General features: G+C 44.2%; 1 protein-coding gene across 1 annotated transcript in view; it reads left to right on the plus strand.

Moving 5' to 3' along the window:
- The window catches only part of LOC145247355 (COP9 signalosome complex subunit 7b-like), a 307,459-nt gene that overhangs the window by 59,950 nt on the left and 222,105 nt on the right, over window positions 1-25,404 (plus strand). The gene's annotated exons all lie outside the window — the stretch shown is intronic.

The following is a 25,404-nucleotide window of genomic DNA, read 5'->3' on the forward strand; positions in this document are numbered from 1 at the left end:
GTTCTTGTTGCATGAAAGAAAGATGACACTTCATAACTGTGTTTCTTTTGGCTATGATGAGGCACGCATTTATCAAGTTTCTTGTCTTTCCAATCTCTCTTAAATAGTTGGAAATCGTTGTATAGGTTATGTCTAATTCAGAAGTAAGTTCTCAAACAGTTGTACGTGAATTGGCTTGGATAAGGGCTCTTAATCGATCGTTGTCATCATCTGATGGCCAACCACTACGCTTATCATCTTCAAGACTCTCATCGCTACCACAAAATTTCTTAAACCACCATCGTGCTATGCATTCAGTAATGGTTCCTTCGTTGATATCACGAGCTGTTTCAGCAGCTTTTTGGCCTTGAATTGAAATAAGAAAATTGTGTGAATTTGCTTTCTTTTCATCTTGTATTCAACGTTCTGAAAAAAACATAATTGTTTTAAAACGATTGCATTTAAACGCTCTTAAAAATTATATATAAAGTAAAGATACTTTTACAAAAACTTGTTTCAAAATATATCATTCGAAATCCAAATGATAAATTCCACAAGAACTTTCTCTTCAACCTAATAGTTAAGATTTTTTTTTTCTTTTATAATGGAGGTTCTAAAGAGATTCGAACTCTCGTGAGGTGAAAAGACAGTAAAAATATTACTTACATATTTTATTCTTTTTCTCTTTAAAAGAACCGTTGTTCCAAAATATTCATGCGACAATTTTAAGATTTTCTACACTTGTTTTGCAGTCGTCCAAGAAATAATTTAACATGAATAAAACTATTTTTATTGTGGTGCCAAAATTCGTTTGAAATTGATATTTCAACAGAAGCAAGTTTGTACTTTTTTTTTTAACTTGGTTACTTTGAATTTTGTCGGCAGCTTTGAAGTCCATATAAGTCAACTGGTTTAACATTGAAATAGACCAATAAGTCGAAAGAGACTTACTTTTTTGTTTAGCAAAAGATGTTGAAATTAACCGACAAGTCAGAAACGCTTTCTTTTTTCTGTTTAGCATAACTGTGTTGCATGAGGGACTAATAAGAGTTTTCACCGTCTCGAGTTGCGTCCCTTACCGGTGTACGTTTTGCTTTGTTTACAAGGATAATAAAGACGCCATTATGTAAAAGCCGATTGATCGTTCTGTCTTTTCTAATCCATTGACATCCTCAATAAGATAATGACACATGGTGGCAGCGGTGGGATATGACACATTAAATGGATTCAGAACTCCAATGCAGCTAGTGTAGCGTCTGTGTCCACTTGTAATGAGGCATGTTACCACCATTGCCTGAATTGGGTCTTAATTTTCCTTCTTCCACTTTATCTTCATCATTTTCGTCTTTAACATCATCTTCTACATCCTCCTTGTCGATATTTGATAAATGATTGTTATTAGCATTGCTTTCTTCTTCCTTTTTTTTTTATCAATTTCTTTTTGTAACTTCTCCACTCAGTAATTTCTCTTATTTTGGTTTTTTTTCCTCGGCTGCTTTCTTTGCTTTTTCTTCAGCTTTCTTCACTTTTTCTTCTCTGGCTTTACGTTTTTCTTCCTTTGCATATTTGCTTTTTTCTCGATAACGACGGAACTTTTTCAAGTAAGATGTAGAAAAGAATAAGAAGTGGAAATTTATTGTTCTTGTTTCGAATTGTAATTTTTACGTACGTCACGTGGACAAAATGTCAGAAGTGGACATGGAAGAAACAAACAGACCAGTGGCTGGCATAAGGCCTCCGGCGCCCCTATGTATGGAAGATAATTTAGCAATGAATTGAAAGTTGTTTAAACAATTATTATGTGTTTGACGAAACAGTCATTACAATATCAGAGGGCATTTTTGCTTCATATGTTGGGAGACAACGCATTGAAAGTTTACTACGGGTTTTAATTTTCAACACCCGAGGACGAAAGAACACCCACCGAAATTATTCAGGTGAATGAAACCTACGAGCATTACGTATTTCATTCTAGAAAGCAAGGAGAATCAGAGACTGTGGAATCCTTTATTAAGCCACTTCGGACAATGATAAAAATGTGCAATTTTTGCGACAATTGTGTTTCATCAGTACTCAGAGATCAGGTAGTACTGGTAATACACAATCCTCAGACACAAGCTGATTTATTGAAAATAAGACAGACTTACAAAAATGTATTTACATCTGTAAGCTGTCTGAAAATGCTACAGTCCAGTCCAGAATCCTAAGGCCTGAAGGAGTGAATAGGGTTGATTTTAAACCCAGGAGAAAGACATCGGCACAATCTGACAGAGAGTGCTGGGCATGTGCATTGTGGCATGGAGCGAGCAAAGGGTTATATCCTGCATTTAATAAAACCTGTTATAAATGTAAGGAAAAAAAACACTTTGCCATGAAATGCAAAGTATCAAGGAAAAAGAAGGTGCAGACTGTCAAAACCCAACATTATGGCCAGGAAAACGACAGTAGTGGTTGTTCAGACTATGGACATGCAGACAGCGTAACAATTAAGGAAAAGGTGAATGCTGTAAGTCAAGAGGTGATAAAAGCAGAAATTATGGTGAAAGGAAAACCAATTGCCTTTCAGCTCGATAGTGGAGTGCCCGTGAACATATTGAATGAGAAACACGTGATTGGAAAAACACTGGAACATTCAAATAAGACTCTTGTCATGGTGAATGGAGCAGAAGTGAAGCCATTGGGAGAGTGTCGAGTAAAAGTGATAAACCCCAAAACTGGACAAAAATATGCAGTCAAGTTTGTCATTGTGAAAGAGGATTTCCATCCCTTACTTGAGCAAATGCAATCCAGAAAATGGAACTTGTCACAATCAATAATGACAAATCCAAAATGGTCACCAAAGTTTTCCAAATGAATGAATCCAGCAGCCAGTACTCAGACAGCATTATCAATGACTTCAGAGATGTATTCAAGGAAGAATTGGGTCAATTACCAGGAGAGGTACATTTGTATGTGGATCCAGGAGTAACACCAAATATTGCAGCAACACGGAGAATACCAGTGGCTCTTAAGGACAAGCTAAAAGTCGAGTTAGAAAAACTGGTTAAGAAGAATGTTATTAAACCATTGAATGACCCAACACCATGGGTAAGTGCTTTAGCACTGGTAGCTAAGAAAAATAGAAGCCATGGATATGCATAGACCCAAGACCACTGAATAAAGCTTTGAAGAGGGAACATTTTCAGTTACCTACACTGGACGATTTACTACCAGAACTGGCTGACAGCAAGGTATTTTCTACCCTGGATCTACAAGATGGATTTTGGCATGTAAAATTAGACGAAGCCAGCAGTCGCTTAACAACATTTTCTATACCATATGGTAGGTTCCAGTGGAAAATTTTACCTTTCAGGATTGCTCCAGCATCGGAGATATTGCAAAATACCCTTTTTTGACAATGTGTCCGATTTAGAAGGGGTGGTTAACAAATTGGATGATCTTCTGGTGATTGGGAAGGGTAAAACGATGGAAGAAGCAACAATTGATCATGACCAAAAACTCAGGAAACTGTTGCAGAGATGTCATGATGATGGGATGCGATTGAATGCTGAAAAATTGAACCTACGACAAACGTCTATATCTTTCCTGGGACACATGATTACCAGTAATGGTTTACATCCTGATTCTGGGAAGGTAAGAGTCATAAAAGAGATGCCGTGCCCAACAGATGTAAAGAGAGTGCAACGATTGGTTGGATTCCTAAATTACCTGGCAAAATTTCTACCAAACATATCTGACGTGATGGCCCCTATTAGAAATTTAGTCCCAAATTCATGAAAAGGCTTTTGGGAAAATTAAAGAGTTAGTGAGTGAGGCACCAGTATTATGGTACTATGACCCCAATAAATCTTTGGTCATTCAATGCGATGCAAGTGAGAAGGGCATGGAGGCTGCACTACTGCAAGAGGGTCGACCCCTAGCCTATATCAGCCATGCACTGACTGGCACAGAAACTCGGTATGCACAGATTGAGAAGGAACTACTAGCAATAGTCTACGCATGTGAACGGTTTCACCAATATACGTTTGGTCGACAGATAACAATACTAAGTGATCATATGCCACTGGAAGCGATCATGAAAAAAGAATTGGTGAAATGCCCAAAACGACTGCAAAACATGCTGATGCGACTACAGGCTTACGATGCTACAGTTCTGTACCATCCTGGTAAGAAAATGTTCCTTGCAGACATGCTATCAAGATCATATATCTATGGATTGGGCGGTGAATATATGGCCGATGAAGATGATGTCAAGGAAGCAGAATATATTCCTGTAACAGAGAAGGCTGCTTGAACTGCGCTCAGCCACGAAGGAAGACAGAAGCATGCAGCAGTTGCAGCAAGTAATTCTGGAAGGATGGCCAGAAGACAAAATACATCTTGACCCAGAGGTGAGACCATACGGAGTGAAATGATGGTGCAAGATGGGTTAATTTTCAGAGGAAACCGGGTAGTGGTCCCACTGACACGAATGATAAGATATATCGTTGGTGGATCAAACTGTCGATATTTGATACATGATTGTTACAAATTCAGTATTGTTTACTGTCCATGAATGGAAAATACAGCTGCTGACACATTTTCTCGCATCTCTGCATTAACACACACTATGAAAGACCTCTGCGACTTGCATGTTACATTATGCCATCCTGGTTGCAGGAACAGAAACCTTCCTTTCTCTTTATAACAAATTAAAAATATAACAGACTCGTGCTCCTCCTGTCAGTATCTGAAACCTAAATTTGCCAGTTGTAACAAAGGAACACTCATACAGGCTATACTACTTTTCCAGTGATTAAACATCGACTTTAAAGGCCCTTTACCTGCTTCTGTGCGTGGTAACAAATACTTACTCACTATAATTGATGAATATACTCGCTTTCCCTTTGCCTTCCCCTGTAAGGATATGACTAGCAAAACCGTGATCCACTGCCTACACCAAGTATTTTCAATTTTTGGTATGCCCAATATGATACACACTAACCGGGTTGATGACTTCCTTGCAGGAGAAATCCAAGATTACTTGCGTGGCAAAGGTATCGCCACCTCTAAAAACAGTTGATACCACCCTGAGGGCAATGGGGAAGTTGAGAAACTCAATGGAACTTAATGCAAGGCCATCCAAACGACCTTTAACTCTAGCAACATGAAACTGCCCCATTGGGAAGATATACTACCAAACGCTCTCCATTCAATTAGGTCATTACTATGCACTGCCACTAATACGACTCCTCAAGACAGAATGTTCAAATATAGTCACAAATCTTCCTCTGGAACTTCTGTTACCACTTGGGCGAAACAAGGCCAAATAGATGTCAGAAACCATACTAAGTCTAGTAAGCTCGACCCTCTGGTAACCCCTGCCACTAATACGACTCCTCATGACAGAATGTTTAAATATAGTCGCAAATCTTCCTCTGGAACTTCTGTTCCCACTTGGGCGAACCCAGGCCCAAAAGATGTCAGAAACCATACTAAGTCTAGTAAGCTCGACCCTCTGGTAACCCCTGCCACTAATACGACTCCTCATGACAGAATGTTTAAATATAGTCGCAAATCTTCCTCTGGAACTTCTGTTCACACTTGGGCGAAACCAGGCCCAATAAATGTCAGAAACCATACTAAGCCTAGTAATCACGACCCTCTGGTAATCCCTGCAACTAATACGACTCCTCATGACAGAATGTTTAAATAAAGTCGCAAATCTTCCTCTGGGCGACACCAGGCCCAATAGATGTAAGAAACCATACTAAGTCTAGTAAGCTCGAACCTCTGGTAACCCTTGCCACTAATACGACTCCTCATGACAGAAAGTTTAAATATAGTCACAAATCTTCCTCTGGAACTTCTGTTCTCACTTGGGCGAAACCAGGCCCAATAGATGTCAGAAACCATACTAAGTCTAGTACGCTCGACCCTCTGGTAATCCCTGCCACTAATACGACTCCTCATGACAGAATGTTTAAATATAGTCGCAAATCTTTCTCTGGAACTTCTGTTACCACTTGGGCGAAACCAGGCCCAATAGATGTCAGAAACCATATTAAGTCTAGTAAGCTCGACCCTCTGGTAACCCCTGCCACTAATACGACTCCTCATGACAGAATGTTTAAATATAGTCACAAATCTTCCTCTGGAACTTCGGTTACCACTTGAGCGAAAACAGGCCCAATAAATGTCAGAAACCATAATAAGTCTAGTAATCTCGACCCTCTGGTAACCCCTGCCACTAATACGACTCCTCATGACAGAATGCTTAAATATAGTTGCAAATCTTCCTCTGCAACTTCTGTTCCCACTTGGGCGAAACCAGGCCCAATAGATGTAAGAAACCATACTAAATCTAGTAAGCTCGACACTCTGGTAACCCCTGCCACTAATACGACACCTCATGACAGAATGTTTAAATATAGTCGCAAATCTTCCTCTGGAACTTCTGTTCCCACTTGGGCGAAACCAGGCCCAATAGATGTCAGAAACCATACTAAGTCTAGTAAGCTCGACCCTCTGGTAACCCCTGCCACTAATACGACTCCTCATGACAGAATGCTTAAATATAGTCGCAAATCTTCCTCTGGAACTTCGGTTACCACTTGAGCGAAAACAGGCCCAATAAATGTCAGAAACCATAATAAGTCTAGTAATCTCGACCCTCTGGAAACCCCTGCCACTAATACGACTCCTCATGACAGAAGGCTTAAATATAGTCGCAAATCTGCCTCTGGAACTTCTGTTCCCACTTGGGCGAACCCAGGCCCAATAGATGTCAGAAACCATACTAAGTCTAGTAAGCTCGACCCTCTGGTAACCCCTGCCACTAATACGACTCCTCATGACAGAAAGTTTAAATATAGTCGCAAATCTTCCTCTGGAACTTCTGTTCCCACTTGGGCGAAACCAGGCCCAATAGATGTCAGAAAGCATACTAAGTCTAGTACGCTCGACCCTCTGGTAACCCTTGCCACTAATACGACTCCTCATGACAGAATGCTTAAATATAGTCACAAATCTTCCTCTGGAACTTCTGTTCCCACTTGGGCGAAACCAGGCCCAATAGATGTCAGAAACCATACTAAGTCTAGTAAGCTCGACCCTATGGTAACCCCTGCCACTAATACGACTCCTCATGACAGAATGTTTAAATATAGTCGCAAATCTTCCTCTGGAACTTCTGTTCCCACTTGGGCGAAACCAGGCCCAATAGATGTCAGAAACCATACTAAGTCTAGTAAGCTCGACCCTCTGGTAACCCCTGCCACTAATACGACACCTCATAACAGAATGTTTAAATATAGTCACAAATCTTCCCCTGGAACTTCTGTTCCCGGCGAAACCAGGCCCAATAGATGTCAGAAACTATACTAAGTCTAGTAAGCTCGACCCTCTGGTAACCCCTGCCACTAATACGACTCCTCATGACAGAATGTTTAAATATAGTCGCAAATCTTCCTCTGCAACTTCTGTTCCCACTTGGGTGAAACCAGGCCCAATAGATGTCAGAACCCATACTAAGTCTAGTAAGCTCGACCCTCTGGTAACCCCTGCCACTAATACGACTCCTCATGACAAAATGTTTAAATATAGTCACAAATCTTCCTCTACAACTTCTCTTCCCGGCGAAACCAGGCCCAATAGATGTCAGAAACCATACTAAGTCTAGTAAGCTCGACCCTCTGGTAACCCCTGCCACTAATACGACTCCTCATGACAGAATGCTTAAATATAGTCACAAATCTTCCTCTGGAACTTCTGTTCCCACTTGGGCGAAACCAGGCCCAATAGATGTCAGAAACCATACTAAGTCTAGTAAGCTCGACCCTCTGGTAACCCCTGCCACTAATACGACACCTCATGACAGAATGTTTAAATATAGTCACAAATCTTCCTCTGCAACTTCTGTTTCCACTTGGGCGAAACCAGGCCCAATAGATGTCAGAAACCATACTAAGTCTAGTAAGCTTGACCCTCTGGTAACCCCTGCAACTAATACGACTCCTCATGACAGAATGTTTAAATATAGTCACAAATCTTCCTCTGGAACTTCTGTTCCCACTTGGGCGAAACCAGGCCCAATAGATGTCAGAAACCATACTAAGTCTAGTAAGCTCGACCCTCTAGTAACTCCTGCCACTAATACGACTCCTCATGACAGAATGTTTAAATATAGTCGCAAATCTTCCTCTGGAACTTCTGTTCCCACTTGGGCAAAACCAGGCCCAATAGATGTCAGAAACCATACTAAGTCTAGCAAGCTCGACCCTCTGGTAACCCCTGCTACTAATACGACTCTTCATGACAGAATGTTTTAATATAGTCGCAAATCTTCCTCTGGAACTTCCGTTCCCACTTGGGCGAAACCAGGCCCAATAGATGTCAGAAACCATACTATGTCTAGTAAGCTTCACCCTCTGGTAACCCCTGCCACTAATACGACTCCTCATGACAGAATGTTTAAATATAGTCACAAGTCTTCCTCTGTAACTTCTGTTCCCACTTGGGCGAAACCAGGCCCAATAAATGTCAGAAACCATACTAAGTCTAGTAATCTCGACCCTCCGGTAACCCCTGCTACCCTATTAAACATCAACCCCTACTATGCTCATGTATGACTACCCTCTGGTGCGGAAACTATTGCCAATGTGCGAGACCTGGCTCCTAACTCCTCAAATCAAGAAGACCAACACAATGAAAACAATCCTGCAAGCCCTGAAGCCCCTAAAGAACCGCCAACTGACGTGAAGGAGAAGAATCCCTTAACTGATCCTGAAAATATCCATGCTCCCCAAGATGTGGATGCTGAGGACTAAAATCCCTGTGAGTCAGTGCGGAGATCGTCCAGAATGCGACGATTTCAAAGTAAATATAAGAACTTCTTAACCTAGTACTGAACAGACTAAATTTAACTTCTGTAATTCCATACTTAATTATTGTTGAAGGGGAAAATGTTAGAATAAATTGCTTTGACTCTTCCGGAAATAAGTATTCCGTCATATTGATTTCTCTGTATAATGTATAATTTTAAGTTGATAAAACCTTTACGAAGGGCATTCCTGTTTACTCGTCTTTTATCTCTACTTATCCTTTCACTATCCATCTATATCTATCTATATCTATATTTCTCTCTCTCTCTCTCTCTCTCTCTATATATATATATATATCTAGTGATGAGTGGACAACAGTGATTTGAAATCATATTTTGACAACATGTAAAACTTTGTGACCTGTCAAGTTTGCACCAGAAGATGTGAACAGGGACCAGAATGACGTGTCACATATCACATGTTCTGGTTTGTGCAAGCCAAGTCAGAGTTGGTTTGAGATGCCTAAGAGACAAGATGGGTTAAACAAGTCTCACCATAAGGGAGCGACAGTATCATACTGGAGACAGAGAAACCACAAGTTAAGATTCATTCCAGTTCTGCTGTGACAAAATGCCTGACAGTGAATAAAGAATATATATATATATATATATATATATATATATATATATATATATATATATATATATATATATATATATATATATATAAAACATGCAGCATTTTGTGTGTGTCTTGAAGTATTTCCTTTAAACAGAATCGAGCTCCCCAAGATGTTGGTGAATCCCGAGGAGCAGCAGAAACAAGTACGTCGTCATGGATTATATGTTCTGACACGCACGTACCAACACCTAGATGAATCATGGGCCGCTAAAATCTGACACGCACGTACCAACACCTAGATGAATCATGGGCCGCTAAAATCTGACACGCACGTACCAACACCTAGATGAATCATGGGCCGCTAAAATCTGACATGCACGTACCAACACCTAGATGAATCATGGGTGGCTAAAATCTGACACGCACGTACCAACACCTAGATGAATCATGGGCAGCTAAAATCTGACACGCACGTACCAACACCTAGATGAATCATGGGCCGCTAACATCTGACACGCACGTACCAACACCTTGATGAATCATGGGTCGCTAAAATCTGACACGCACGTACCAACACCTAGATGAATCATGGGCCGCTAAAATCTGACATGCACGTACCAACACCTAGATGAATCATGGGCCGCTAAAATCTGACACGCACGTACCAACACCTAGATGAATCATGGGTCGCTAAAATCTGACACGCACGTACCAACACCTAGATGAATCATGGGCCGCTAAAATCTGACATGCACGTACCAACACCTAGATGAATCATGGGCCGCTAAAATCTGATACGCACGTACCAACACCTAGAGGAATCATGGGCCGCTAAAATCTGACACGCACGTACCAACACCTAGATGAATCATGGGCCGCTAAAATGTGACACGCACATACCAACACCTAGATGAATCATGGGTCGCTAAAATCTGACACGCACGTACCAACACCTAGATGAATCATGGGTCGCTAAAATCTGACACGCACGTACCAACACCTAGATGAATCATGGGCCGCTAAAATCTGACATGCACGTACCAACACCTAGATGAATCATGGGCCGCTAAAATGTGACACGCACGTACCAACACCTAGATGAATCATGGGCCGCTAAAATCTTACACGCACGTACCAATACCTAGATGAATCATGGGCCGCTAAAATCTGACACGCACGTACCAACACCTAGATGAATCATGGGTCGCACCTATCTGACACGCACGTACCAACACCTAGATGAATCATGGGTCGCTAAAATCTGACACGCACGTACCAACACCTAGATGAATCATGGGTCGCTAAAATCTGACACGCACGTACCAACACCTAGATGAATCATGGGCCGCTAAAATGTGACACGCACGTACCAACACCTAGATGAATCATGGGCCGCTAAAATCTGACACGCACGTACCAACACCTAGATGAATCATGGGCCGCTAAAATCTGACACGCACGTACCAACACCTAGATGAATCATGGGCCGCTAAAATGTGACACGCACATACCAACACTTAGATGAATCATGGGCCGCTAAAATGTGACACGCACGTACCAACACCTAGATGAATCATGGGTCGCTAAAATCTGACACGCACGTACCAACACCTAGATGAATCATGGGTCGCTAAAATCTGACACGCACGTACCAACACCTAGATGAATCATGGGCCGCTAAAATGTGACACGCACGTACCAACACCTAGATGAATCATGGGCCGCTAAAATCTGACACGCACGTACCAACACCTAGATGAATCATGGGCCGCTAAAATCTGACACGCACGTACCAACACCTAGATGAATCATGGGCCGCTAAAATGTGACACGCACATACCAACACTTAGATGAATCATGGGCCGCTAAAATGTGACACGCACATACCAACACTTAGATGAATCATGGGCCGCTAAAATGTGACACGCACGTACCAACACCTAGATGAATCATGGGTCGCTAAAATCTGACACGCACGTACCAACACCTAGATGAATCATGTTCCGCTAAAATCTGACACGCGCGTACCAACACTTAGATGAATCATGGGCCGCTAAAATGTGACACGCACGTACCAACACCTAGATGAATCATGGGCCGCTAAAATGTGACACGCACGTACCAACACCTAGATGAATCATGGGCCGCTAAAATCTGACACGCACGTACCAACACCTAGATGAATCATGGGCCGCTAAAATCTGACATGCACGTACCAACACCTAGATGAATCATGGGACGCTAAAATCTGACACGCACGTACCAACACCTAGATGAATCATGGGCCGCTAAAATCTGACATGCACGTACCAACACCTAGATGAATCATGGGACGCTAAAATCTGACACGCACGTACCAACACCTAGAGGAATCATGGGCCGCTAAAATCTGACACGCACGTACCAACCCCTAGATGAATCATGGGACGCTAAAATCTGACATGCACGTACCAACACCTAGATGAATCATGGGACGCTAGAATCTGACATGCACGTACCAACACCTAGATGAATCATGGGACGCTAAAATCTGACATGCACGTACCAACACCTAGATGAATCATGGGCCGCTAAAATCTGACACGCACGTACCAACACCTAGATGAATCATGGGCCGCTAAAATCTGACATGCACGTACCAACACCTAGATGAATCATGGGACGCTAAAATCTTACACGCACGTACCAACACCTAGATGAATCATGGGCCGCTAAAATCTGACACGCACGTACCAACACCTAGATTAATCAGGGGCCGCTAAAATCTGACACGCACGTACCAACACCTAGATGAATCATGGGCCGCTAAAATCTGACATGCACGTACCAACACCTAGATGAATCATGGGCCGCTAAAATCTGACACGCACGTACCAACACCTAGATGAATCATGGGCCGCTACAATCTGACATGCACGTACCAACACCTAGATGAATCATGGGTCGCTAAAATCTGACATGCACGTACCAACACCTAGATGAATCATGGGCCGCTAAAATCAGACACGCACGTACCAACACCTAGATGAATCATGGGCCGCTACAATCTGACATGCACGTACCAACACCTAGATGAATCATGGGTCGCTAAAATCTGACACGCACGTACCAACACCTAGATGAATCATGGGCCGCTACAATCTGACATGCACGTACCAACACCTAGATGAATCATGGGCCGCTAAAATCTGACACGCACACACCAACACCTAGATGAATCATGGGCCGCTACAATCTGACATGCACGTACCAACACCTAGAGGAATCATGGGCCGCTAAAATCTGACACGCATGTACCAACACCTAGATGAATCATGGGCCGCTAAAATCTGACATGCACGTACCAACACCTAGAGGAATCATGGGCCGCTAAAATCTGACACGCACGTACCAACACCTAGAGGAATCATGGGCCGCTACAATCTGACACGCACGTACCAACACCTAGATGAATCATGGGTCGCTAAAATCTGACATGCACGTACCAACACCTAGATGAATCATGGGCCGCTAAAATCTGACACGCACGTACCAACACCTAGCGGAATCATGGGCCGCTAAAATCTGACACGCACGTACCAACACCTAGATGAATCATGGGTCGCTAAAATCTGACACGCACGTACCAACACCTAGAGGAATCATGGGCCGCAAAAATCTGACATGCACGTATCAACACCAAGATGAATCATGGGCCGCTAAAATCTGACACGCACGTACCAACACCTAGATGAATCATGGGCCGCTACAATCTGACATGCACATACCAACACCTAGATGAATCATGGGCCGCTAAAATCTGACACGCACGTACCAACACCTAGAGGAATCATGGGCCCCTAAAATCTTACATGCACGTACCAACACCTAGATGAATCATGGGCCGCTACAATCTGACACGCATGTACCAACACCTAGAGGAATCATGGGCCGCTAAAATCTGACACGCACGTACCAACACCTAGATTAATCATGGGCCGCTACAATCTGACATGCACGTACCAACACCTAGATGAATCATGGGCCGCTAAAATCTGACACGCACGTACCAACACCTAGAGGAATCATGGGCCCCTAAAATCTGACATGCACGTACCAACACCTAGATGAATCATGGGCCGCTACAATCTGACACGCATGTACCAACACCTAGAGGAATCATGGGCCGCTAAAATCTGACACGCACGTACCAACACCTAGATGAATCATGGGCCGCTAAAATCTGACACGCACGTACCAACACCTAGAGGAATCATGGGCCCCTAAAATCTGACATGCACGTACCAACACCTAGATGAATCATGGGCCGCTACAATCTGACACGCATGTACCAACACCTAGAGGAATCATGGGCCGCTAAAATCTGACACGCACGTACCAACACCTAGATGAATCATGGGCCGCTACAAGCTGACATGCACGTACCAACACCTAGATGAATCATGGGCCGCTAAAATCTGACACGCACGTACCAACACCTAGATGAATCATGGGCCGCTAAAATCTGACACGCACGTACCAACACCTAGATGAATCATGGGCCGCTACAATCTGACATGCACGTACCAACACCTAGATTAATCATGGGCCGCTAAAATCTGACACGCACGTACCAACACATAGAGGAATCATGGGCCGCTAAAATCTGACACGCACGTACCAACACCTAGATGAATTATGGGTCGCTAAGATCTGACACGCACGTACCAACACCTAGATGAATCATGGGTCGCTAAGATCTAACACGCACGTACCAACACCTAGAGGAATCATGGGCCGCTAAAATCTGACACGCACGTACCAACACCTAGAGGAATCATGGGCCGCTAAAATCTGACACGCACGTACCAACACCTAGAGGAATCATGGGCCGCTAAAATCTGACACGCACGTACCAACACCTAGATGAATCATGGGCCGCTAAAATCTGACACGCACGTACCAACACCTAGAGGAATCATGGGCCGCTAAAATCTGACACGCACGTACCAACACCTAGATGAATCATGGGCCGCTAAAATCTGTCACGCACGTACCAACACCTAGAGGAATCATGGGCCGCTAAAATCTGACACGCACGTACCAACACCTAGAGGAATCATGGGCCGCTAAAATCTGACACGCACGTACCAACACCTAGAGGAATCATGGGTCGCTAAAATCTGACACGCACGTACCAACACCTAGATGAATCATGGGTCGCTAAAATCTGACACGCACGTACCAACACCTAGAGGAATCATGGGCCGCTAAAATCTGACACGCACGTACCAACACCTAGAGGAATCATGGCCCGCTAAAATCTGACACGCACGTACCAACACCTAGATTAATCATGGGTCGCTAAAATCTGACACGAACGTACCAACACCTAGAGGAATCATGGGCCGCTAAAATCTGACACGCACATACCAACACCTAGAGGAATCATGGGCCGCTAAAATCTGACACGCACGTACCAACACCGTGATGAATCATGGGCCGCTAAAATCTGACACGCACGTACCAACACCTAGAGGAATCATGGGCCGCTAAAATCTGACACGCACGTACCAACACCTAGATGAATCATGGGTCGCTAAAATCTGACACGCACGTACCAACACCTAGAGGAATCATGGGCCGCTAAAATCTGACATGCACGTATCAACACCAAGATGAATCATGGGCCGCTAAAATCTGACACGCACGTACCAACACCTAGATGAATCATGGGCCGCTACAATCTGACATGCACATACCAACAACTAGATGAATCATGGGCCGCTAAAATCTGACACGCACGTACCAACACCTAGAGGAATCATGGGCCCCTAAAATCTTACATGCACGTACCAACACCTAGAGGAATCATGGGCCGCTACAATCTGACACGCATGTACCAACACCTAGAGGAATCATGGGCCGCTAAAATCTGACACGCACGTACCAACACCTAGATTAATCATGGGCCACTACAATCTGACATGCACGTACCAACACCTAGATGAATCATGGGCCGCTAAAATCTGACACGCACGTACCAACACCTAGAGGAATCATGGGCCCCTAAAATCTGACATGCACGTACCAATACCTAGATGAATCATGGGCCGCTACAATCTGACACGCATGTACCAACACCTAGAGGAATCATGGGCCGCTAAAATCTGACACGCACGTACCAACACCTAGATGAATCATGGGCCGCTAAAATCTGACACGCACGTACCAACACCTAGAGGAATCATGGGCCCTCTAAAATCTGACATGCACGTACCAACACCTAGATGAATCATGGGCCGCTACAATCTGACACGCATGTACCAACACCTAGAGGAATCATGGGCCGCTAAAATCTGACACGCACGTACCAACACCTAGATGAATCATGGGCCGCTACAAGCTGACATGTACTTACCAACACCTAGATGAATCATGGGCCGCTAAAATCTGACACGCACGTACCAACACCTAGATGAATCATGGGCCGCTAAAATCTGACACGCACGTACCAACACCTAGATGAATCATGGGCCGCTACAATCTGACATGCACGTACCAACACCTAGATTAATCATGGGCCGCTAAAATCTGACACGCACGTACCAACACATAGAGGAATCATGGGCCGCTAAAATCTCACACGCACGTACCAACACCTAGATTAATCATGGGTCGCTAAGATCTGACACGCACGTACCAACACCTAGAGGAATCATGGGCCGCTAAAATCTGACACGCACGTACCAACACCTAGAGGAATCATGGGCCGCTAAAATCTGACACGCACGTACCAACACCTAGAGGAATCATGGGTCGCTAAAATCTGACACGCACGTACCAACACCTAGATGAATCATGGGTCGCTAAAATCTGACACGCACGTACCAACACCTAGAGGAATCATGGGCCGCTAAAATCTGACACGCACGTACCAACACCTAGATGAATCATGGGCCGCTAAAATCTGACACGCACGTACCAACACCTAGATGAATCATGGGCCGCTACAATCTGACAAGCACGTACCAACACCTAGATTAATCATGGGCCGCTAAAATCTGACACGCACGTACCAACACATAGAGGAATCATGGGCCGCTAAAATCTGACACGCACGTACCAACACCTAGATGAATCATGGGTCGCTAAGATCTGACACGCACGTACCAACACCTAGAGGAATCATGGGCCGCTAAAATCTGACACGCACGTACCAACACCTAGAGGAATCATGGGCCGCTACAATCTGACACGCACGTACCAACACCTAGAGGAATCATGGGCCGCTAAAATCTGACACGCACGTACCAACACCTAGAGGAATCATGGGCCGCTAAAATCTGACACGCACGTACCAACACCTAGATGAATCATGGGCCGCTAAAATCTGACACGCACGTACCAACACCTAGAGGAATCATGGGCCGCTAAAATCTGACACGCACGTACCAACACCTAGATGAATCATGGGTCGCTAAAATCTGTCACGCACGTACCAACACCTAGAGGAATCATGGGCCGCTAAAATCTGACACGCACGTACCAACACCTAGAGGAATCATGGGCCGCTAAAATCTGACACGCACGTACCAACACCTAGAGGAATCATGGGTCGCTAAAATCTGACACGCACGTACCAACACCTAGATGAATCATGGGTCGCTAAAATCTGACACGCACGTACCAACACCTAGAGGAATCATGGGCCGCTAAAATCTGACACGCACGTACCAACACCTAGAGGAATCATGGCCCGCTAAAATCTGACACGCACGTACCAACACCTAGATTAATCATGGGTCGCTAAAATCTGACACGAACGTACCAACACCTAGAGGAATCATGGGCCGCTAAAATCTGACACGCACGTACCAACACCGTGAGGAATCATGGGCCGCTAAAATCTGACACGCACGTACCAACACCTAGAGGAATCATGGGCCTCTAAAATCTGACACGCACGTACCAACATCTAGAGGAATCATGGGCCGCTAAAATCTGACACGCACGTACCAACACCTAGAGGAATCATGGCCCGCTAAAATCTGACACGCACGTACCAACACCTAGATTAATCATGGGTCGCTAAAATCTGACACGAATGTACCAACACCTAGAGGAATCATGGGCCGCTAAAATCTGACACGCACGTACCAACACCTAGAGGAATCATGGGCCGCTAAAATCTGACACGCACGTACCAACACCTAGAGGAATCATGGGCCGCTAAAATCTGACACGCACGTACCAACACATAGAGGAATCATGGGCCGCTAAAATCTGACATGCACGTACCAACACCTAGATGAATCATGGGACGTTAAAATCTGACATGCACGTACCAACACCTAGATGAATCATTGGTCGCTAAAATCTGATACGCACGTACCAACACCTAGATGAATCATGGGTCGCTAAAATCTGACACGCATGTACCAACACCTAGATGAATCATGGGTCGCTAAAATCTGACACGCACGTACCAACACCTAGATGAATCATGGGCCGCTAAAATCTGACATGCACGTACCAACACCTAGATGAATCATGGGTCGCTAAAATCTGACATGCACGTACCAACACCTAGATGAATCATGGGTCGCTACAATCTGACATGCACGTACCAACACCTAGATGAATCATGGGTCGCTAAAATCTGACACACACGTACCAACACCTAGATGAATAATGGGTTTCTAAAATCTGACATGCACGTACCAACACCTAGATGAATCATGGGCCGCTAAAATCTGACATGCACGTACCAACACCTAGATTAATCATGGGCGGCTAAAATCTGACACGCACGTACCAACACCTAGATGAATCATGGGCCGCTAAAATCTGACATGCAGGTACCAACACCTAGATGAATCATGGGTCGCTAAAATCTGACATGCACGTACCAACACCTAGATGAATCATGGGTCGCTAAAATCTGACATGCACGTACCAACACCTAGATGAATCATGGGACGCTAAAATCTGACATGCACGTACCAACACCTAGATAAATCATGGGCCGCTAAAATCTGACACGCACGTACCAACACCTAGATGAATCATGGGCCGCTAAAATCTGACATGTACGTACCAACACCTAGATGATTCATGGGACGCTAAAATCTGACACGCACGTACCAACACCTAGATTAATCATGGGCCGCTAAAATCTGACATGCACGTACCAACACCTAGATGAATCATGGGACGCTAAAATCTGACACGCACGTACCAACACCTAGAGGAATCATGGGCCGCTAAAATCTGACACGCACGTACCAACCCCTAGATTAATCATGGGACGCTAAAATCTGACATGCACGTACCAACACCTAGATGAATCATGGGACGCTAAAATCTGACATGCACGTACCAACACCTAGATGAATCATGGGACGCTAAAATCTGACACGCACGTACCAACACCTAGATGAATCATGGGCCGCTAAAATCTGACATGCACGTACCAACACCTAGATGAATCATGGGACGCTAAAATCTGACACGCACGTACCAACACCTAGATGAATCATGGGCCGCTAAAATCTGACACGCACGTACCAACACCTAGATGAATCATGGGCCGCTAAAATCTGACACGCACGTACCAACACCTAGATGAATCATGGGCCGCTACAATCTGACATGCACGTACCAACACCTAGATGAATCATGGGTCGCTAAAATCTGACATGCACGTACCAACACCTAGATGAATCATGGGCCGCTAAAATTTGACACGCACGTACCAACACCTAGATGAATCATGGGCCGCTACAATCTGACATGCACGTACCAACACCTAGATGAATCATGGGTCGCTAAAATCTGACACGCACGTACCAACACCTAGATGAATCATGGGTCGCTAAAATCTGACATGCACGTACCAACACCTAGATGAATCATGGGCCGCTAAAATCTGACATGCACACACCAACACCTAGATGAATCATGGGCCGCTAAAATCTGACACGCACGTACCAACACCTAGATGAATCATGGGTCGCTAAAATCTGACACGCACGTACCAACACCTAGATGAATCATGGGCCGCTAAAATCTGACATGCACGTACCAACACCTAGATGAATCATGGGCTGCTAAAATCTGACACGCACGTACAAACACCTAGATGAATCATGGGCCGCTAAAATCTGACATGCACGTACCAACACCTAGATGAATCATGGGTCGCTAAAATCTGACACGCACGTACCAACACCTAGATGAATCATGGGCCGCTAAAATCTGACATGCACGTACCAACACCTAGATGAATCATGGGTCGCTAAAATCTGACATGCACGTACCAACACCTAGATGAATCATGGGACGCTAAAATCTGACATGCACGTACCAACACCTAGATAAATCATGGGCCGCTAAAATCTGACACGCACGTACCAACACCTAGATGAATCATGGGCCGCTAAAATCTGACATGTACGTACCAACACCTAGATGATTCATGGGACGCTTAAATCTGACACGCACGCACCAACACCTAGATTAATCATGGGCCGCTAAAATCTGACATGCACGTACCAACACCTAGATGAATCATGGGACGCTAAAATCTGACACGCACGTACCAACCCCTAGATTAATCATGGGACGCTAAAATCTGACATGCATGTACCAACACCTAGATGAATCATGGGACGCTAAAATCTGACATGCACGTACCAACACCTAGATGAATCATGGGACGCTAAAATCTGACATGCACGTACCAACACCTAGATGAATCATGGGCCGCTAAAATCTGACACGCACGTACCAACACCTAGATGAATCATGGGCCGCTAAAATCTGACACGCACGTACCAACACCTAGATGAATCATGGGCCGCTAAAATCTGACATGCACGTACCAACACCTAGATGAATCATGGGACGCTAAAATCTGACACGCACGTACCAACACCTAGATGAATCATGGGCCGCTAAAATCTGACACGCACGTACCAACACCTAGATGAATCATGGGCCGCTAAAATCTGACACGCACGTACCAACACCTAGATTAATCATGGGCCGCTACAATCTGACATGCACGTACCAACACCTAGATGAATCATGGGTCGCTAAAATCTGACATGCACGTACCAACACCTAGATGAATCATGGGCCGCTAAAATTTGACACGCACGTACAAACACCTAGATGAATCATGGGCCGCTACAATCTGACATGCACGTACCAACACCTAGATGAATCATGGGCCGCTAAAATCTGACATGCACGTACCAACACCTAGAGGAATCATGGCCCGCTAAAATCTGACACGCACGTACCAACACCTAGAGGAATCATGGGCCGCTACAATCTGACACGCACGTACCAACACCTAGATGAATCATGGGTCGCTAAAATCTGACATGCACGTACCAACACCTAGATGAATCATGGGCAGCTAAAATCTGACACGCACGTACCAACACCTAGAGGAATCATGGGCCGCTAAAATCTGACACGCACGTACCAACACCTAGATGAATCATGGGTCGCTAAAATCTGACACGCACGTACCAACACCTAGAGGAATCATGGGCCGCTAAAATCTGACATGCACGTACCAACACCTAGATGAATCATGGGCCGCTAAAATCTGACACGCACGTACCAACACCTAGATGAATCATGGGCCGCTACAATCTGACATGCACATACCAACACCTAGATGAATCATGGGCCGCTAAAATCTGACACGCACGTACCAACACTTAGAGGAATCATGGGCCCCTAAAATCTGACATGCACGTACCAACACCTAGATGAATCATGGGCCGCTACAATCTGACACGCACGTACCAACACCTAGAGGAATCATGGGCCGCTAAAATCTGACACGCACGTACCAACACCTAGATGAATCATGGGCCGCTACAATCTGACATGCACGTACCAACACCTAGAGGAATCATGGGCCGCTAAAATCTGACACGCACGTACCAACACCTAGAGGAATCATGGGCCCCTAAAATCTGACATGCACGTACCAACACCTAGATGAATCATGGGTCGCTAAAATCTGACATGCATGTACCAACACCTAGATGAATCATGGGCCGCTAAAATCTGACATGCACGTACCAACACCTAGATGAATCATGGGCCGCTACAATCTGACATGCACGTACCAACACCTAGATGAATCATGGGCCGCTAAAATCTGACACGCACGTACCAACACATAGAGGAATCATGGGCCGCTAAAATCTGACACGCACGTACCAACACCTAGATGAATCATGGGTCGCTAAAATCTGACACGCACGTACCAACACCTAGAGGAATCATGGGCCGCTAAAATCTGACACGCACGTACCAACACCTAGATGAATCATGGGCCGCTACAATCTGACATGCACGTACCAACACCTAGATGAATCATGGGCCGCTAAAATCTGACACGCACGTACCAACACCTAGATTAATCATTGGTCGCTAAAATCTGATACGCACGTACCAACACCTAGATGAATCATGGGTCGCTAAAATCTGACACGCACGTACCAACACCTAGATGAATCATGGGTCGCTAAAATCTTACACGCACGTACCAACACCTAGATGAATCATGGGCCGCTAAAATCTGACATGCACGTACCAACACCTAGATGAATCATGGGTCGCTAAAATCTGACATGCACGTACCAACACCTAGATGAATCATGGGTCGCTACAATCTGACATGCACGTACCAACACCTAGATGAATCATGGGTCGCTAAAATCTGACACGCACGTACCAACACCTAGATGAATCATGGGTTTCTAAAATCTGACATGCACGTACCAACACCTAGATGAATCATGGGCCGCTAAAATCTGACACGCACGTACCAACACCTAGATGAATCATGGGCGGCTAAAATCTGACACGCACGTACCAACACCTAGATGAATCATGGGCCGCTAAAATCTGACATGCACGTACCAACACCTAGATGAATCATGGGTCGCTAAAATCTGATATGCACGTACCAACACCTAGATGAATCATGGGTCGCTAAAATCTGACACGCACGTACCAACACCTAGATGAATCATGGGTCGCTAAAATCTGACACGCACGTACCAACACCTAGATGAATCATGGGTCGCTAAAATCTGACACGCACGTACCAACACCTAGATGACTCATGGGTCGCTAAAATCTGACACGCACGTACCAACACCTAGATGAATCATGGGTCGCTAAAATCTGACATGCACGTACCAACACCTAGATGAATCATGGGTCGCTAAAATCTGACACGCACGTACCAACACCTAGATGAATCATGGGCCGCTAAAATCTGACACGCACGTACCAACACCTAGATGAATCATGGGTCGCTAAAATCTGACACGCACGTACCAACACCTAGATGAATCATGGGCCGCTAAAATAGGCATTAAGTTTCTGAGGACAACAGTCCGTTACACAACAAAGACAATGTACATAGTTACATATATATGGTCCAATATATAAGAAAACAACAGACATTTATTAGGCCACGTACACATTCAACACAAATATGTCACAACCGTGATATACAACATATGTTATTTGGCCTTGCATATACACGGTCATATAGACACAAACCCCCACAACCACCACCACAACACAACAAATATAGTATTTGGAGGATTCTATTAATGGGTAGGTAACGATCTCATAAGACTATATAGCAAAAACAAATGAAACAGAAATATTAATAAACACAACTAGCATCTTTAGCAAAGATATAACATCATGCAAAGACACAGCCTTTCTCAGCTGATATATAACATGATGAAGACCATGGTGTAATGTGTTCTTTCTAGAACACACAGCATGAATAAAAACACATGAAGCCAAATTCTTCTGGTTATATCATAGGTCACTCCAAAATGGCCACGCATAGCCCATTTATTTACAATAATAAAACACAGGAAAAAACTGGCTATGCCCTCTGGTTCTAAAGTCACATTAGAATTAGTGGTGTAAGGGAAGTAACTCTGCTCAACATATTTCAATTTTACTTGGAATCACAAACATAATCGTTCAATTTTGTGGGTGGTCTCCGAATACGTCCTGCAAGTGGGTGGCGATACTGGGTTTTCCACCATTGCAGGAATCCTTGCAGCTTCATCAATATATATGCTCTCAGGTCTTAAACTTTCCTCAGAAACTTCAAGATTCTCTGCAGCGTTATTTGTCTGTAATTCAGGCATCACTTTCTCTGCTACCCGTGATGGAAGTTTCACCAGCTGGTCTGCATTCCCAGTAGTGAATGGGAACCTTGCTGGGGTTACTTTGATTACGAATGCAAGTTCCACAAGCTTTTCCGGTTTTCTCAATATCAGTGTCTATCTTGGCACCACACATAGCTGCAAGCAAGGGTCTTCATCCGCACAATCCTTGTATGTGCCTGATGCAATTGCTGCAACACTTTTGTTCTAAGTCTAGCCGGAATTACAACCCTACTTCTCCATAATACTGCACCATCTTCACATGTCAACTCTGTTCGCTTGTTGAAATAGGGCTTCATTGCTGTGACTGGGAAGCACTTGCTCCAGCCATTCATGATGTATTCATACACCTAGCTCAAAGTTGAGTCTCTTCTCATCTCCATTCTTACTGCCACCACAACTACTGGAGCGTCAATCAAATTCATCATGTGTATTCTGTTAATGTTTGGTGTGGCATCTTGTTCTTGTGCAATGATTGGAAAGCAATCTGCATTTCTATTGAGGGACCAGGCACGATACTCCAACTTATAATTGTAGACTGTTAGAAAGAGGCCTCTGCGTTGAACCCAGATTGCAGCAAGAGAAGGAATCAGTTTGTGTTCAGCAAATAGCTCCAATAACGGTTTGTGGTCTGTGAACAAAATAAAATTATTCCAATACAAATATTGGTGCAACTTTTAAGCCCAAAAACCAGAGCTATCCCCTCCTTCTCAATGTGTGCACAGTTCCATTCTGTTTGCGAAATGTAGCATACTGGTTTCTCCCTTTCATCTTCCATTCTATGAGCCATGACAGCTCCTAGTCCATAGTGAGAAGCGTCTACTTGCACTAGAATAGGTTTGGATGGGTCAAAATGAGTTACAAGGAGTGCAGAACACAACATATTCTTTGTTTCTTCAAAGGCTCTCATTTGTCCAACAGCCCATGCCTATGGAGACCCTTTCCTCATTAAGCTGTAAAGCAGTTCTAGTATTGTGGACAAATTCCGTACATGACTGTGATAATAGTTGCCCCGAGATAAGCTTTTAATCTTTTTTTTTTAATCTTCTTTTAATGTTTTGTGGTGAAGGTACCCCTGTCATAGCAGCTACCTTGTCTGGAAGAGGTGCTGTACCTTCTTTACTGATTCTAAAACCTAAATATGTTACTTCAGAAAGAAGAAACTTGCATTTACTTCTCTTTAATCCTCCCTGATCCATGAGAGCAGCCAATAGATTATTTAGTTGACTATTGTCATCATGACCTGAAACTAAGATGTCATCCACAAGCACCTGGCAAAAGGGGATGTTCTTCAACCTTTTGTACATTTCCCTTTGAAAAATCCCCATGGCACTGTGCACACCAAATTGTAGTCTGGTGAACTAGTATAATCCCTGGTGGGTGTTTACTATTAGCAATTCCTGGATTTCTTAATTCAATTCCAATTGCTGATAGCCATGGCTAATGTCAACCTTGCTAAATTTCTGACCCCCTCTCAAAGTAGCAAGTATATCCTCTGTCCAAGGTACGGGGTAGTTGTCACATGGTGATGCTCGGTTTACTGTTTGCTTGTAGTCTCCGCAGATACGTAGGTCACCATTATCATTTTTGGCAACCGGTAAAATGGGGGTGGCCCATCTAGAGTACTCCACTCTTTTGTAAATTCTCTGGGTTTCTAGGCGAGCTAACTCTTCCTCCACATCCGCTTTTATGGCATAAGGCACTGGTCTTGCATAACAAAATTTGGAACTCACTGTCTCATCAATGGGTATTTTCACTTTAAAATCTTTTAAGCACCCCATTTCTTTACT

The sequence above is a fragment of the Euprymna scolopes genome, chromosome 25 (assembly GCF_053919585.1).
Source record: "Euprymna scolopes isolate OS-2025 chromosome 25, ASM5391958v1, whole genome shotgun sequence".
Lineage (NCBI taxonomy): Eukaryota > Metazoa > Mollusca > Cephalopoda > Sepiida > Sepiolidae > Euprymna > Euprymna scolopes.